Below are 17,799 nucleotides of genomic sequence, written 5' to 3' on the forward strand. Positions count from 1 at the left end.
AAATCATGCCAAAAGTTCATTTGTAATTGCTAGAGCGGTGCCACCACAAATCAGTCTCTGATATTCCTAGCAACTAAAACAAAAGGAAAACATAGTTCTAAGTTTCACATGGTCTGTAAGAGTTTTTTTTAAGTTGCTTAAGAGAAGTATAATTTGGTATAGAAACCTGAGAAAAATTCCCCCCAAGGTTCTAATAAGGGAATAATATGAGATTCATCTATTACTATTTTTTATTTGTATGTATTGTTTTTATAGAATTTAGGAACATTTCAGAAAGGTTATACTCCTCTTTATTAACTCAGGAATTACAAGCTCTCATTAAGTACTGTGAGAAATAGAAACACATGTAAGACAAAGTCCCTGCCCTCATCTATTATGAAAGAATAACTATAGTATATAATAGCAGGTTTACAATATATAATGACTAACTAGTAAGATTAATAATTAGCGATGATGAGTAATAAAATAACTAATATGAATGACTATAAATCGAGGCACTGTTTGAAGTAAAAAGTGAGATGGGATTCCTGCAGTATATAGAAATACTTTCAACCAGTGGGATCATGTTTAACCATTTGTTAAAAGGGGATGATACTCCCCTTTCACAGAAGAGGAAACAGATTTACAGAGATTCAATTAATTGTCCAGGGTCACATGGCTGGTAAAGGACAGAGCCAGGACTTCAAACCAAATCTGTTCCATGCAAACCACCTTCTTAACTACTACACTTTATGGGGGAGATAGCATTCAAATAGACTTTAAAGAATGGAAAAAGTTATGTCAGGCAGAGTTTGGGGAAAGATATTCTAGGTGGAGAGAATAGCACTAAACAAAATCAAAAAGGTTGGAATGCATAGGGTATGTTTTGGGTAACACATACACACCCCAGGAAAGTGAGATATATGTAGGTAAGCACTAGAAGAATAAGACCAGAAAGGTTGGGACAGATTTTTTCATTTTTAAGAATTAGGGCATAGTTTACCTGATAAAGAACTCAGACCTCAGGGCCTAATAAAGCAAGAGTTTTAAGCACAGAGACTTGAACCTGAAAATTCTATGCGAGGGCCCTGGATGGGGAATATGAGGGACGCTAGGTGAGGAACAGGTCTAATGACAAATAATAGAATCCTGTTACACATTAACTGTGTAAAATTGGCCAGGTAATGTAAGTTATTTGGACCTCAATTTTTTTATCTCTTAGAAAGGAGACTGTCAGGGACACCTGGGTGGCTTAGTCGGTTAAGTGTCTGCCTTCGGCTCAGGTCATGATCCCAGGGTCCTGGGATCGAGTCCCACATCAGGCTCCCTGCTCAGCGGGGAGCCTGCTTCTCCCTCTCCCTCTGTCTGCCGCTCCCCCTGCTTGTGTTCTCTCTCTCTCTCTCTCTGACAAATAAATAAAACCTTTAAAAAAATGTTTAAAAAAAAAAAAGGAGACTGTCAGACACGATGATCTCTTAATATCTCTTCTCGTACTAACAACCTGTGATCACATATGCCAGAGATTGCAAACTCAAATGCCTAAATTAAGGATCAAGAAGGTTTCATAAATTAGTAAATGAATTTGATGTGAGAAAAATAAGGAGTGGTAGAGATTAGAGTGGTAGTTTAGATGTCCCATTTAAAACTCCAGCCAATTTTTACATGAGTGAGGACCCAATGTTGCCAATTTTCTAATTTTTCATGAGAAACCCAAGAACATGATATTTTTAAGAATATTATACAGAACAAACAAAACCTCTGCTGGCTAGATACAGTCCATGGGTCACTAATTTTCAACCTCAGCTATAGATAAAAGGGCGTAAACAAGAATAATAAGTGTTTGAATGAAGAGAACTAAGTATGAAGAAAGAAGAAGGAATCAAAGAGAATACCAGGATTTCCCCTAGGTAATTAGAAGGAGGAGGTGGGAACATTAAGATAAATATTAAAATCAGTAGAAGGTTTGGAGAGAAGGTGCTTGACTGTGAGTTTTTTGAACACAGGACAAAGATCTCAGTCATAGGTGTCCACAGCACACAAATCAGATTAAGATGTTGAGTTTTGACAAACTGAGGGTTGCTGGAGTGGTGGGGGGTGGGAGGGATGGGGTGGCTGGGTGATGGACATTGGGGAGGGTATGTGCTATGGTGAGTGCTGTGAATTGTGTAAGACTGATGAATCACAGACCTGTACCTCTGAAGCAAATGATACATTATATGTTTAAAAAAAAAAAGAAGATGAAGAAGAAGAAGAGGAAGATAGTAGGAAGGGAAAAATGAAGGAGGGGAAATCAGAGGGGGAGATGAACCATGAGAGACTATGGACTCTGAGAAACAAACTGAGGGTTTTAGAGGGGAGGTGGGTTGGGGGGATGGGTTAGCCTGGTGATGGGTATTAAGGAGGGCACGTATTGCATGGAGCACTGGGTGTTACATGCAAACAATGAATCATGGAACACTACATCAAAAACTAATGATATAATGTATGATGACTAACATAACATAAAACAAAATTAATAAAAGAATTAATAAAAAGAAGATGTTGAGTTTTGAGAAATCTGTGTAATTTATCAAGGCAAAAGGGTTCAGGAAATGTAAGACAGGAATTTGGGGAGAGAGGATGAAACAGGAGTTAAAGATGTAAGATTTGGGGCGCCTGGGCGGCTCACTCATTAAGCGTGTGCCTTCAGCTCAGGTCATTATCCCAGGGTCCTGGGATCAAGCCCCACATCGGGCTCCCTGCTCCACGGAAAGCCTGCTTCTCCCTCTCCCATTCCCCCTGCTTGTGTTCCCTCTCTCGCTGTGTCTCTGTCAAATAAATAAATTAAAAAAAAAAAAAAGATGTAAGATTCATTCTCACAAAGTTTTATTAAACATATATCACAATATGTATTTGTTATTTCTTAAGACTATACATTCTATGAGGGCAGAAACCACACGTTTTTTTCACCACTTACCCAGCACCTAGCACAATGCATGGTAGGTGCAGAATGTATGTTGAATAAACAAATGAATAAATACAGCGTGTGCTTCACAGTACACAAGGCACAGGGTTGAATTAGAAAATGTTCTCGGGCGCCTGGGTGGCTCAGTTGGTTAAGCGACTGCCTTCGGCTCAGGTCATGATCCTGGAGTCCCTGGATCGAGTCCCGCAACGGGCTCCCTGCTCGGCAGGGAGTCTGCTTCTCCTCTGACCCTCCCCCCTCTCATGTGCTTGCTCTCTCTCATTCTCTCTCTCTCAAATAAATAAGTAAAATCTTAAAAAAAAAAAAAAAAAAAAACTTTAAAAAAAAAAAGAAAATGTTCTCAAAGAAGTTTATAGGCTAGAAAGTAAGTCAAGTCTTATATATAATTAACTAATCTGTTTGAAATTAGTACCATTAAAATAAAGGTACCATGGAATTCAGAAGAGAAAGAATTTTTTTTTAAAAGATTTTATTTATTTATTTGACAGAGAGAGACAGCGACAGCAGGAACACAAGCAGGGGGAGTGGGAGAGGGAGAAGCAGGCTCCCCGCTGAGCAAGGAGCCCGATGTGGGGCTCGATGTGGGGCTCGATCCCAGGACCCTGGGATCATGACCTGAGCCGAAGGCAGACGCTTAACAACTAAGCCACCTAGGCGCCCCAAGAGAAAGAATTTTTTAAGAGAAGTTACACTGGGCTTAATAATGGAGAGTTAAGATCGGATCATGCAGATGTTGGGAGGAACTGGTCAAAAGCATCTAAGTTAAAGGTGCATACTTTTCTTCTGAAAGTAGAGAAGTGTTTGAGACTGCCAAGACAGTGAATAGAGAAACAGTTTGAAGCCAGAACCTTGACAATCACCCAAATGTAAAGAAGGTAAAGAAGAACCAACAAAGTAAACAGGGAAGAAATCATCAGAAAACTAAGAGAAGCATCAGGAGAGTAAGTTACATAGAAACTAAAAATCCATGTTTCAAGAAAGAGAGGTCAATCGGTATTGTCAACTACGACAGAGACAGTGGGCCATCAGGAAAGAGGATCTAAGGCCATTAGATCAGTGATTAAGGAAATCACTGATGACTTTCAACTAAACAATTCCTTTACAGCTGACCAATGAATAAGAGGAGAGGAGCATAAAAGACCACTAGAATTAAGAGACTTTTGATTTGCTGAGGGAGGAAGGGAATGGAGTTACTTAGGAGCAGGGGGGAAAACTAGAAGAGGAAAGGATTAGGTTGCAAAAAAGGATAAATTCATAAAGCAAGATTTTAGAGGATCTAAACAGTAATGAGAACATTTCTTGTCATTTGTCAAGAATCACCATTATAATTCTAACAAATATTACTCAATAACAAAGATAATATTTTAATTTTCCCTACTTGGTCCCCTCATTTCTTTTTACCCTTATGACCCCAAAGTAACTTTTGAAATACTGAAAAATAGTATTAGAACTTTAACTTAGTAATATTTCTTAATGCTTCCTGAAAATCCTCTTTTTATAAGTAAATAGGTATTATAGGACATAACTCCTGCATTTTTTGTTACTCCACATCCCTTCAAGAAACCACTCCTCCCCAACTGTAGCTTGTGTGGTTCAAGTGGGGTTGATTCCCAAATCCCCACCCAGACCCCACTCCTATACTTGATCCCAGATCTGGCCAATGATAACCATCACTGATACTTTCACTTGCACTATAAGAAAAAAGACTTTCTCTGACATTGCAGGAGCTAACGACCATTTAAGCATGGAGCAGATAGGCCACCTTTGCCACCACATGGAGGCTTGTGTAAAATTAAAGCTAAAAAAGCCAACCTGGAAGATAGAAACCAAATCCTGATGATGTTATTTAGCCCAGCGGTCCAGATATGCCTCAAGACTAGTTTGACCACTGGATTTTTCAGTTAAATGAGCCAATAAACTCTCTTTAATGCTTAAACTTGGGTTTTATCTGGACTTCTGTCATTTACTACTCGAAACAACCTAATACAGGTGTACTTCATTAAGCCAACATTATTTCTGTTTCTTCTATGCCTTTATTTTTTTTTTAAGGTTTTATTTATTTATTTGACAGAGAGCATGAGCAGGGGGACCGGCAGGCAGAGGGAGAGGGAGAAGCAGGCTTCCCATTGAGCACGGAGCCCAATATGGGGCTCAGATCCCAGGATTTTGGGATCACGACCTGATCTGAAGGCAGACACTTAACTGACTGAGCCACCCAGGGGGCCCTCTATGCCTTATTTTAAATTTGTTACTCTAGAATGTACTCTGTAATGTATTCCACAGTTCTCACTAAATCCACAAATTTAGTACAATCCCAATCTTAATCCCAATCGTATTTTAAGAGCTTTTTGTTGTTGTTTGCCTGTTTTGGAACTAGGCAGAATTACTCCAAAGTTCATGGAGAGAAAAAAAAACATTAAAATACCAAGAAAAATAGGGGGGGAGGCACCTGGGTGGCTCAGACGGTTAAATGTCTGCCTTCGGCTCAGGGCGTGATCCAGGGGTCCTAGGGTCGAGCCCCGCCTCGGGTTCCCTGCTCAGCGGGAGTCTGCTTCTCCCTCTCCCTCTGCCTGCTGCTTCCCCTGCTTGTACACTCTCTCTGTCAAAAATGAATAAAATCTTTTAAAAAAGAAAAAGAAAAGGGAATATAATCAGATACTGAAACTATTTCAAAGCAAGAATAATAAACATCGGGTGGTAATAGAGTATGACTAAACAGTCATAGAACAGAATCTAAAGCCTGAGTATACATATTTAATACATTTTTCATATTTAATATATGGTAGATCAAGAAATGGTTAATTCAATAAAGTATTTAATATTTTAAGGTCGATGAGCCAGATTTGGGGGGAAAAAAATAATCAGATCTCTAACCCAAATGGATTCATGACTTAAATGTGAAAATTGAAGCCAAATTGATTCTCAGTATATATTGGTTGGTGTATAATTGATACAATCTTTAGCAATATCTGCTAAATTTTTAAATATTAATACCTTTTGACACAGCTTTTCAATTCTAGGAATTTATCCTATAGAAACAAAATATATGTATAAAGATAAGTATGATAATAGAGCACTGGAATATCAAAAATAGTATACACGTGTGGAATAATTAAGTTATGGAATATCTATACCATGCAACCTCAAAGAGGCAATATCACAACCAAGGAGGTGAAAATTGGTTCTTGGAGGGGCAGTGGGGGTGGGGAGATAAAAAACCCTTATTTTTTACATATAAAGCACAAATATGCACAAAGTACATAGATATACAGTTTATATGTAGTATTGAAGTTTCATGGAAGGGATGATTAAGAAAAAAAATGTCTAAACAGGCTTCTTGGGACGATAATAGAAAAAAGACTGAGAAAAACTGATCTATACAATTCATTACAGTGCAACTGTTAAAAAGAATGAGGTAGATGTATATTGGCAAAAGAGGATGCCCAAGATGCATAATGTTTTTTAAAAAAACAAGTATAGATAGCCTTGTGTGAAGAGGAGCTTCTTAAACATGACTCCAAAGCCCAATACTATTAAGGTTTAATAGTACACAAAATTAAAGATTACTGCATGGAAAAAAACCCTACCCACCCACTCCCTTCCACACACACAAACACACACACACATGCACACATTATAATTAAAGTTGAAACAACAACAAGCCAAGAGAAAATATTTGCAAAATACATGACAAAACTATATGCCATTAATATACAAAGAGCTCTTACATGTCAATGAAAAGGTTTAACACCCTATCAAACACACCTGGTAAATACCACAAACAAGCAAATCACACATACACACACCCCCAAATAAGCATATGAAAATATTTTTATTCTTGCTAGTTAAGAAATACAAATAATCCCAACAATGAGATAATGTGTTTTCATTGGATTAGCCAGGTTTACAAAGGTTGGTGTTAGCAGAGATATGAGATAGGGCTCTGTCCGAGTATAAATAGATTTAGCCCTTCTGAAGTACAGTTTGGCAACATGTATCAAAACGTTAAATATGAATACTTTTGAATCAGCAGTGATATTTCTAGGAATATATCCAAAGGTGATCATCAGATAGACCAGAAAAGATGCATGTGTAAGAATGCTCATTATAATATTGGTTAAAAATTGGAACTAACTTAAAATTTTATATAAGTAAGAGTCTAAATGTACTTTTGAATGAAAAGAGCTTGTTACAAAGCATCATGTTCTTTGTAATGCTATTTATATAAGTTATGTATAAGTACACATAGAAACAATATTTTTTAAAAGTTCATGGAAATTTCTGTGGAATTTCAAGTGAGTTTCAAGCTTATGCAAAAATGAGAGAATAGTATGAATTCCTATGTACCCCCCTTCTTAGCTTTAACTCATATCCAATCTTATTTCATCTATATTCCCACCCACTCCCTCACTCAACCCAATTTTTGAGGTAAATCCAAAACATTTTATCTATAAATAGTTTAATATATACCTCTAACAGATAAGGATGATTCTGAAACAATCTCAATGCCATTATCATACCTAAAAAAAACTCCTAACAATTCATTTATGAAATCAATTATATCCAATCAGTGTTCAAATTTTTTACTCTTATACATTGTTTTACAGTTAGATTGAGGTCCATACATTACAATTCATTCATATATTTCCCAAGCTATAGGTCTTTCTCCCTTCCTTCCTCCCTCCCTCTCTTTATTTCTCTATCTCTCTCTACCACCTCCCTTCACTCTCCCAATTTGCTTGGGTAAGTGATTGGGTTGTTTGAGCTTAGGAGTTTTGAAAGTAGACCTGACCCTAACATTTACAGACCTGGAACAACAGTACAAATAGAGTCCCAAATACCATGCAGCTAAATACTTAAATACTATCACTCCAGCTAACAGTTTAATATGCTCTGCAGTCCTGTCTTGACAAATAAACCCTCTTGATGACTTGGAAGGCCAAGTTAAAATTCAGAATCCTCAGACTCTTAAAGTTCCTCACTGGATTGTGTTTGCACAGGAGAACTGGCGCATGACCCACAGGCTGGCCCATTCTCTTTCCACCCCTGCCTGGCTCCATCGCCTGCTCAAGGACACCCCCACCCACATGTCCAAGCTCAATCTACACCCTCTGCAAACACCCACCACTGGTTGCACAGTCCAAACTTGGGAAGGTAAACCAAAGAACAGGCCCATGCAGGTCCTGAAAGCAGGCATAGTTGGCATAGACTGGGAAGCCCAAAACATAGTCTGGAAGGGAAGACATTAACTCTCGGTGAGGTGTGTCCCCTGAGAAGCCCAGGGACTTCTCACCCCACCTGGGGCAGTACGACTAGAGGAGGGTCAGAGCAGGGGCCCCTTGCCTGGATCTAAGGACCATACTGCAATAAAGTTCCCCATAGTCTGGGTTTTGCTGATCACATCCCCAAGATGTTATTGAATATGGTTCTTTGTTCCCTCTATTTCCTGTAAATTGATATATAAATCGAGGAGCACAATCAGATTCAGGTTCAGTGTTTTTGGCAAGAATAGTTTATATGTGAGTGTTGTGTACATCCATCAGGAGGCACATAAAATCTGGTCTTTCTTTTTAATTAGCGTATAATTAAGATAAAATGCACAAATCTTAACTGTTCAGTTCAATTAGTTTTAACAATTACGTACACCCATCTAGCTTACTCCCAAAAAAAGATAATTTCCATAACCCCAGAAAGTTTTCTCATGAGTCTTTACAGTTAGTTCCCCTCCAACCACTGAGCCTGCGGCTATTATGAATAAGGCTGCTATAAACATTGTCTTGCAGGCATTTTCATTCTTCTGGGTGAATACTTAGGAATGAAAATTATTGTTTAAAAGAAACTACCAAACAATTCTTCAAAGTGGTTTACCAGTTTACCTGTCCAGCAACAATGTATGAAAGTTCCAGTTGCTTTTTGTGCTGTTAGCAGCTGTTGACTATCATTAACTAGACACATTAATTAGGGTTTACAAAATAGTGTTATTCTAGCATTTATTCATTTGCTGAAATGCTTCTATAAAGAGAAAATTCCCTTCAAATGCATTTGGTTTCCCTGAAATACAGTTCATAGAGGAAAGTCAGGATTAATGCTTAATTCTTTATTTACTAATTTTCAAAATAATGAATTCTCTCACATCCATCAAAGACTAACAGTGAGAAGGGTTTTTTTCAGAATTATTATAAACTCATGAATTTAAATATATTTGATGTGCTGAATCCATTTCAATTATTATCTTTACTGATGCTCAAATTGTCCTATCTTTAGCCAGTGGGAATCTCTTCAGATTAGCTTTCACACAATGCTCTAAGTATTTGATAACTTCCTTCCCTTCTAAATGACAAGTTGTTTCAGACTCATCTTCAACATTTCCTGCAGCAGACCTGGAATCAGCCATTTCTCCAAGGAATCCTGGTTCTTTTTAATGGGAAATGGTATTTTAGAGGCCACAATCTCATAGGGTGTTTATTGCTAGTGGATGTTCATGGTTTCTAGACCTTTACAATGGGTGGAGCTAAGAAATGTTGTTGTTGTTGTTGTTGTTGTTTGAAGATTTTATTTATTTGAGAGAGAAAGAGAGAGAGAGAAAGCGCACGCATGAGCTAGGGGAGGCACAGAGGGAAAAGGAGAATCAGACTCCCCGCTGAGCAGGGAGGCTGATGCGGGGCTCCATCCCAGTACCCTGGGATCATGACCTGAGCCAAAGGCAGATGCTTAACCAACTGAGCCACCCAGGAGCCCTGAAATGTGTTGTTGTTTTAAAGATGTAACACATATGTCCAGTTGAAAGTCAGGACTACCCTCATCAGTCCCATATCTGTATCTCCTTTTCCCCATGCTTAAAATCCACATAATTATTCATTTGCTTTATAAGACCATGTACAAATAACAGTCTCAGAATACAATCTTGGCACTACAACCACAATGTGATTACTGAAAACAGTTTGGGGTTTTTGTTGTTGTTGGGGTAGGGGGGCCTTTCTGTAAGTCTTTTTGTTATTAAGGTATATTTCAATATGGATGTATAGTCTATTACTGAGTTTTAAAGTCACTTGGAAAGGTTCCGCATGTGTGGTTATGCCACCAACTCAATACATAGATTAATTTGTTTAATCTTGATTGCAATTTTTAGAGATTGCATTTTTAATGTAGCTTTGCTTTATAACTAATATAAAATCTTTACATGGTTCTAAAGTTAAGTCTATAAAACAAGAGCTCTCAGAGAAAAATCTAGCTTCTACCCCTGTCCTGTCTGTGCTATCCTTCCCTCACTATATAAATAACCATTTATTTTTATTATTTATCCTTCCATTTTTATATATATATAAGCAATTATAATCTTTTAAAACAAATGATAGCATACTATGCACTCAATTCACTCTTTAAAGTGTACAATTTAGGGGTGCCTAGGTGGCTCAGTCGTTTGAGCAACTGACTCTTGATTTCAGCTCAGGTCATGATCTCAGGATTGTGATCTCAGGGTCGTGGGATCAAGCCCCGTGTCAGTCTCCGTGCTGAGGGCAGAGTCTGCTTGGAACTGCCTGTCTCCCTCTCCTTCCCCACCCACACACTCGCTCATGCTCACTCTCTCTAATAAATAAATATTTTAAAAATATATAGTATGCAATTTAATGATTTTTAGTATATTCACAAAATTATGCAACATGACTACAAGTTTAGACCATTTTAATAACCCCAAAACACCCTTCATGCCTTAGTCACCCCCTCTCAATCCCCCAATTCTCCCTAGCCTTAGGCAACCACTAATCTACTTTCTGTCCCTATAGTATAAATTTGCCTGTTCTGAATATTTCATATAAATGGAATCATACAATATGCGGTCTTTGAGTCTGTCTTTTTTTATTTACCAAATGTTTTCAAAGTTCGTTCATGTTGTGTGTGTATTGGTACTTCATTACTTTCTATTGCTAAATATGTTCCTTTATATGGGTGTACCACATGTTATTTATCCATTTATCAGTTGATGGACGTTTGAGTTGTTTCCACTTTTTGGCTATTGTGAATTACGCTGTTATGAACATTTGTGTAGCGTAGAAGTACTTACGCTTTCATTTCTCTTGAGTGGAATAGCTGGGTCATATGGTATCTCCATGTTTAACATCTAGAGGAACTGTCAGACTGTTTTCCAAAGGAGCTTGCACTATTTTACATCCCGCCTCCCCAGCTTCGTGGCTTCCAATTTCTCCACATTCTTGTCACCACTTGTTATTGTCCATCCTTTTTATAATAGCTATCTTAGTGGGAGTGAAGTGATATCTCATTGTGGGTTTGATTTGCATTTCCCTAATACTAATGATGTAGAGCGTCTTTCCATGTGCTTATTGGCCATTTGTATATCTTCTTTGGAGAAATGTCTGTCCAAATCTTTCACCCATATATCAACTGGGTTATTTATCTTTCAGTTGTTATTATAAGAATTTTTTTTTATATGTTCTGGATACAAGTCCCTTATCAACGTGTGATTATTTGAACGTGTTCTCTCCCATTCTGCTTTCTTTTCATTTTCTTTTTTTTTAAGATTTTATTTATTTGTCAGAGAGAGAGAGAGAGATATAGAGCACAAGCAGGCGAAGCAGCAGGAAGAGGGAGAGGGAGAAGCAGGCTCCCCGCTGAGCAGGGAGCCCGATGCGGGGCTCGATTCCAGGACCCTGGGATCATGACCTGAGCCGAAGGCAGACGCTTAACGACTGAGCCACCCAGGCACCACTTATTTTCATTTTCTTCATGGTGTCCTTTTTTGGTTGAAGTCTAATCTACCTTATTCTTTCTTTTGTTGCTACGCTTTTGGCATCATGTCTAAGAAGGTTTTACCTAACCCAAGGCCACAAAGACTTATTCTGATATTTTATTCTAAAACTTTTATAATTTCAGTTCTTACAGTTAGGTCTATGATTCATATTTATGAATTTTATGTGTGTAGGAGTCTACCTTCATCCTTTTGCATGTGAATATCCAGTTGTCCTAGTGCTATTTGTTGATAAAACTATTCTATTTTTTTCCTGATTTAATTGTGTCGGTACCCTTGTTGAAAATCAATTGACCTTCAATGTAATAGTTTTTTTCTGGATTCTCAATTTTATTCCATTGATCTATATATCTGTTCTCATGCCAGTATCACACTGTCTTGATTACCATAACTTTGCAGTAAGTATGAACTCAGGAAGTATGAGTCCTCCAACTTTGTTCTTCTTTTTCAAGATTATTTATTACTCTTATTCCCTTGCATTTCCATATGAACTGTCAATTTCTGAGAGAAAGCCAACTGGGATTTTGATAGGGATTGCATTGAATCTGTAGATCAGTTGGGGAGTATTGTCATCCATCTTAGCAATATTAAATCTTCAATCCATGAGTACTGGATGTCTTTCTATGTACTTACGTCTTCTTTAATTTCTTTCAACAGTATTTTGTAGTTTTTAGAGTATAAGTTTTATACTTTTATTAAATTTATTTCCAAGTATTCTTTTTGATGCTCTTGTAAAGGGAACTGTTTTTTTTTTTTTAATTTCAAATTCCTCCTCGCTTTTTTTTAAAAGATTTTATTTATTTATTTGAGAGAGAGACAGAGACAGAGCCTGAGCAGAGGGGAGGAGGGAGAGGGAGAAGCAGACTCCCCACTGAGCAGGGAGCCCAATGCAGGGACTCAGGGCTCACTCCCAGGATCCCGGGATCATGACCTGAGCTGAAGGCAGACGCTTAACCAACTGAGCCACCCAGGCGCCCCTCCTCCTTGCTTTTTTAATTTACCAGTAGACCTGAAGTTCACTCCATTTTAGTAAATATACATATTCTTCATTCCTCTTTACAACTGCAATTATTTTCTTAGTTTGTGGTTTAAATTTTTCACAAGTATTATATATCTGTATAATGGACAAGGAATGTGGCAGTGTATCCAGTATCAGTCCCTCTTTTCCCTTCTTCCACTCTAATGGAAAAATTTATGTGTTTAGGTTTCTGTGACACCTCCTCCTTAGCCTTAAGAGGATCAATCTTGATCAGTGTAAGTCAGTTGGGATAACTGCCATTTCCTTTGCCAACTCTGCCAATGAGATGCCAAGGGGAAGTCTGCTGAATGCCTTTTGTGAAAGTTATTCCTTGCTCTTAGGAAGGAACAAAAGATAGGGACAGTTCATTTTCTTTCTCCGGGTCTTGTCAACCCCTGAAGCTGTGGCAGCTTTCATGACTCCAGAGGAAAAGCCTACATGCTGAGGATGACAGAACAAAAACATGAAAGGAACCTAGGTCCTTGATGAGGTCACTGAGGACATGCCCTATCTCCATTTTATTGTTACATAAGATAGCAAATGTTTAAACGATTTTGAACTGGATTTTCTATTACTTTCAGCCAAGAGTATCACGACTGATAAAAGCACATTCCTGACTCAAGAGTAGCCAATCCCTAGGCTGACTAGTTGGACGCAGAAAAGTGTAAGGTATCACTCAATCACGCTGATGCCACGCATAGAGCTAAAGCCCACACATTTCTGCTTAAATCCACAGCCACTCTTCAGCTCTGTCTCTCTGAGGCCTAATCCTAGTGTGTCTCCTATGTGTAGCGTGCCAGGAAATTTTGTCCCCCTTGTTGCAGTTATCACTTTAGCTTGAGTGTCTCTCTATTTCTTGTAAACAAGTGAGTCTGACTGGAACAATTTGGAAAAGTTAGTATGTTGGAAAATATCCCATTTCCTTAAAAAAAGATATAGACTTTATTACCTTTAGCCTAAAAAGGATAATAAATGCATTATACTACATTTTACTTTTCTAGCTACCCCTATAACAAACTAAAGAAGGAGCCAGAGAAAATCCATTTGATGGGAGAATGTGGGATCAGGCCTCATAACTCCATAGAAATGTCTATAGTACATTTTTCAAGAAGATATTATAGTCATTTGGAATTTTCAGGTTTTTCTTTGTTTTTGCTGAACTATTTGAGACTTAGTTGCAGAAATTTATGGCCCTCTTTTCTAAGACTTCAACATGTATCTCTTAAGAACAGTGGCATTCTCGAGGTGCCTGGGTGGCTCAGTCGGCTAAGTGGTCTGACTCTTGGTCTCAGCTCAGATCTTGATCTCAGGGTCATGAGTTCAAGCCCTGCATTGCACTCCATGCTGGGTGTGGAGCCTACTTTTAAAAAAAGGAAAAGAAAAGGAAAAAAAAAAAAAACAGAACAATGGCATTCTCTTACCCAAACACAAAGCAATTATAAAAATCAGAAAATTTCATATGTAGACAATGTTATTATCTAATATGCCATCCATACTCAAATTTTGCTAATTTTTGCAGTACTATTCTTTTTTTTTTTAAAGATTTTATTTATTTATTTGAGAGAGAGAATGAGAGACAAAGAGCACGAGAGGAAAGAGGGTCAGAGGGAAAAACAGACCCCCTGCTGAGCAGGGAGCCCGATGGGGGGCTCCATCCCGGGACTCCAGCCTGAGCCGAAGGCAGTCGTTTAACCAACTGAGCCACCCAGGTGCCCTGCAGTATTATTCTTTAGAGAAATCTTTTTTCCCATTCCAGAACCACATATTTCATGTAGTTATCATGTCCCTTTTCTTTTTTCTTTTCTTTATTTTTTTGTTTGTTTTTTAATAACATCTTTGTGTGGGGTTTTTTCCTTTTTTTTTTTTAAGTAGGCTCCATGCCTAGTGTGGAGCCCAATGCAGGGCTCGAACTCATGACCCTGAGAACAAGACCTGAGCTGAAATCGAGTTGGGTGCTTAACCGACTGAGCCACCTAGGCGCCCCTGTTTGTTTGTTTTTTATAACATCATTATCATGTCTTTTTAGTCTCTTTTAATCCATTCCTCAACCTTTATCTTTCATGACAGCGACATTTTTGAAGAGTACAGGACCACTGTTTTGTTCCCATCGCTTCTTCAGAAGTCAATTCAGATTATACATTTGGGGCAGAAACACTACACAAGCAATCTATGTCCATCACTTCAAGAGACACCTCAGCTTGTATCATTTGTGATGATGCTTTCAATCTTGATCTCTCAGAGGAAGTGGTTTCAGCTAGATTTGTCTTGTTTTTCTGTTTCTATTTAATAAATAACTGTAGACATATACTTTGAGACCATATAAATACGCTGTTCCGCAGTAAATTTTCTACAACAAACTTTTAGCACCCACTGATGATTCTTGTCTAGATTATTAGTATGCTAAATGCATAAATGGTGATTTTCTAACTCTTATCATTCCTCCTATGTTTATTACTTGGCATTCTACCATAAAGAGCCTTCCTTCTCGTCATTCTCTCCTGCATCCCTTCCACTTTGTCCCCTCTCTCCCGTAGGCAAATTTAATTAGTTTTTGGTTTATTCTTCCAGTGTATATTTTTGTAAAAAATGAGCAGATACATGTATATTATTTCCCCTTATTTCTTACCCAAAAGGTAACATACTATATACTCTTCTGCTCTTTGCTTTTTCCTTTGAGCAGTAAATCCTGAAAATCACTCCATAAAAGCTGCCTAGTACTTTATTATGTGTGTATTACTCTATTATGTGTATTCGGTGTGTCTCCTTTGTATACATATTTAGATTATCTCCAACATTTTGCAATTACAAATATACTGCCATATATAATCCGCATGTGTAGTTTTGTATTGTTGGAGATGTTTCTTCAGGATAAGTTCCTGCAGAATTTGGTCAAATGGTAAATGTATAGGCAGTTTTCTTAGATATTGCCAAAGTCCCTTCTACAGAGATTATATCATTTTGCATTCATCCCAGCAATAGATGAGAATGCCTGTTTTTCCACTGCCTAACCAACAGAATTCACAGTGGTTTTTACACCACTGATGATACTCATTTTTTTAAAAAATACAATCATAGGGGCACCTGGGTGGCTCAGTTGGTTAAGCGTCTGCCTTCAGCTCAGGTCATGAGCCAGGATCGAGTCCCGCATCGGGCTCCTTCCTCAGCGGGGAGCCTGCTTCTCTCTTTCCCTCTCCCTCTGCTGTTCCCCCTGCTTGTGCTTGCTCTCTCTGTGTCAAATGAACAAATAAAATCTTTAATAAAAAATAATTGCATCATAACCACCATATATATCCTCAAATTGATGCTTTTCCCAAAAGAATTGTAGGTGGAAGTCCATAGAACTATAAGCACCCCTTACATTTATGGTTTTCATTATGTGGATTTTCTATTTGGACTTTGCTGCCCTCCCCCCTTTTTTTGGCAGCTATGCTTTGGAACAATGTGTTTGGTGGAACCTGAAAAAAGCATGGTGCATGCCTAAAACCTGCAGCTGGTCTGGTTGTCACCCAGCAGCAGGCCACAGCAGAATATTATGCCCTGAGGATAGCCAAACCCGTGCGCACACACCTCTGTCCTTATCATTGTCTCAAAGACTGGTGTGGTGCTCATCTTCCCTGCAGAGTGTATCTTCTTGTCATTCACGTGTTTTCATCCTATAAGAAAATAATTTTCCGCTTTGGGAAGCTTTAGCACAAAGAAACAAGGAAAGGTTAAACTATGAGTGTGAAACTAAACATCAGCAAGAGATGTATGCACAAAGAAGACAGCAGATACCAGATATTTCTTGGGTCAGACCGAGTGCATGTTGCAAATCGCGAGGCTCAAGGACGTTGCGTGAATAGAGGGCACATGCCCTTAGCCCTCACTTTGTTCTTACCATCCTCAGAGTCCCAGGCAGGAAAAAGCACATCTGTCAATGGACAAAGATTGTGTAACCAGCCACAACGCTGCTCTTTAAAGGAGTCAGGCAGCTCACCAATGTCTTCGTCTTGCGCCTCCTCAAAGCCCACTTGCCTGGCTGGCTGTCAAGGACAGGCCTCCAAGCCACTGACCTATGGCGGGTGGAAGATTCCAACACTTCATCTGACCGTTTCCCCACTTATGCCATACCTCCACTGTCTTTCCTCTGCTCTTTCTCTTACCCTTCACCCCTCCTTCCCTTCATCCACGAGCACTTCGTGGTCCTCTCCCTGCCCAGCCTGACAGAGGCTGCGTGGCCTATTAGAAACCACAAGGGCTTTGGACTAAAAAAGGGTAGTTTTGCCTCTTGGCTCTGTAGTAATGAGCTTTCTGACCTCGGACACATTATTATGAGACTTCTAGGTCTCCATTTCCTCATCTGTAAATGGGGAAAATAAGATCTACTTTGTAAAGTTGTTGTAGGATTAATAATGATGGTTTTAGTGTCTGACACATTAGTAGCTCAATAAATACTAACTAGTACATAAAACCCCATGTAAGGAAGGCCAGAAAGGTGTCTTTATTCTTTGTTTTCTTTCCATCTTCTAACCTGTGCTTCCTCACTTTATTTTTTACTTTTTTAAAGATTTTATCTTTTTATTTGACAGTGAGAGAGACAGCGAGAGAGGGAACACAAGCAGGGGGAGTGGGAGAGGGAGAAGCAGGCTTCCTGCAGAGCAGGGAGCCCGATGTGGGGCTCGATCCCAGGACCCCGGGATCATGACCTGAGCCGAAGGCAGACGCTTAACGACTGAGCCACCCAGGCGCCCCGCTTCCTCACTTTAAAAAGTAAATGATTTTAGAGAAGTCTTTTCCAATACTGAAATTCTATTTTTAATGGGAAAAAATAGCCATGTATATTAAAGGCCTATTATGTACAAAGAAGGTCACATACAATTTCTTTGGGTCAACCAGATAAATGAAAATCTAAAAAAAATAATCTTCAGATTTTCTTTTTCTCCCCATATTATTGCCGGCGGTGTCACTGTGTATAGATCAAAGGGAATAGCAAGTGACAATCATTCCTGTGCTCACACTAGTCATGTGTGGCCACTAAGAACTTGAAATGTGACTAGTCCCAGGTTGTGCTATAAGTGTACTCTCCACACTAGA

Source organism: Phoca vitulina, unplaced genomic scaffold (assembly GCF_004348235.1).
Source record: "Phoca vitulina isolate PV1807 unplaced genomic scaffold, GSC_HSeal_1.0 scaffold23, whole genome shotgun sequence".
Lineage (NCBI taxonomy): Eukaryota > Metazoa > Chordata > Mammalia > Carnivora > Phocidae > Phoca > Phoca vitulina.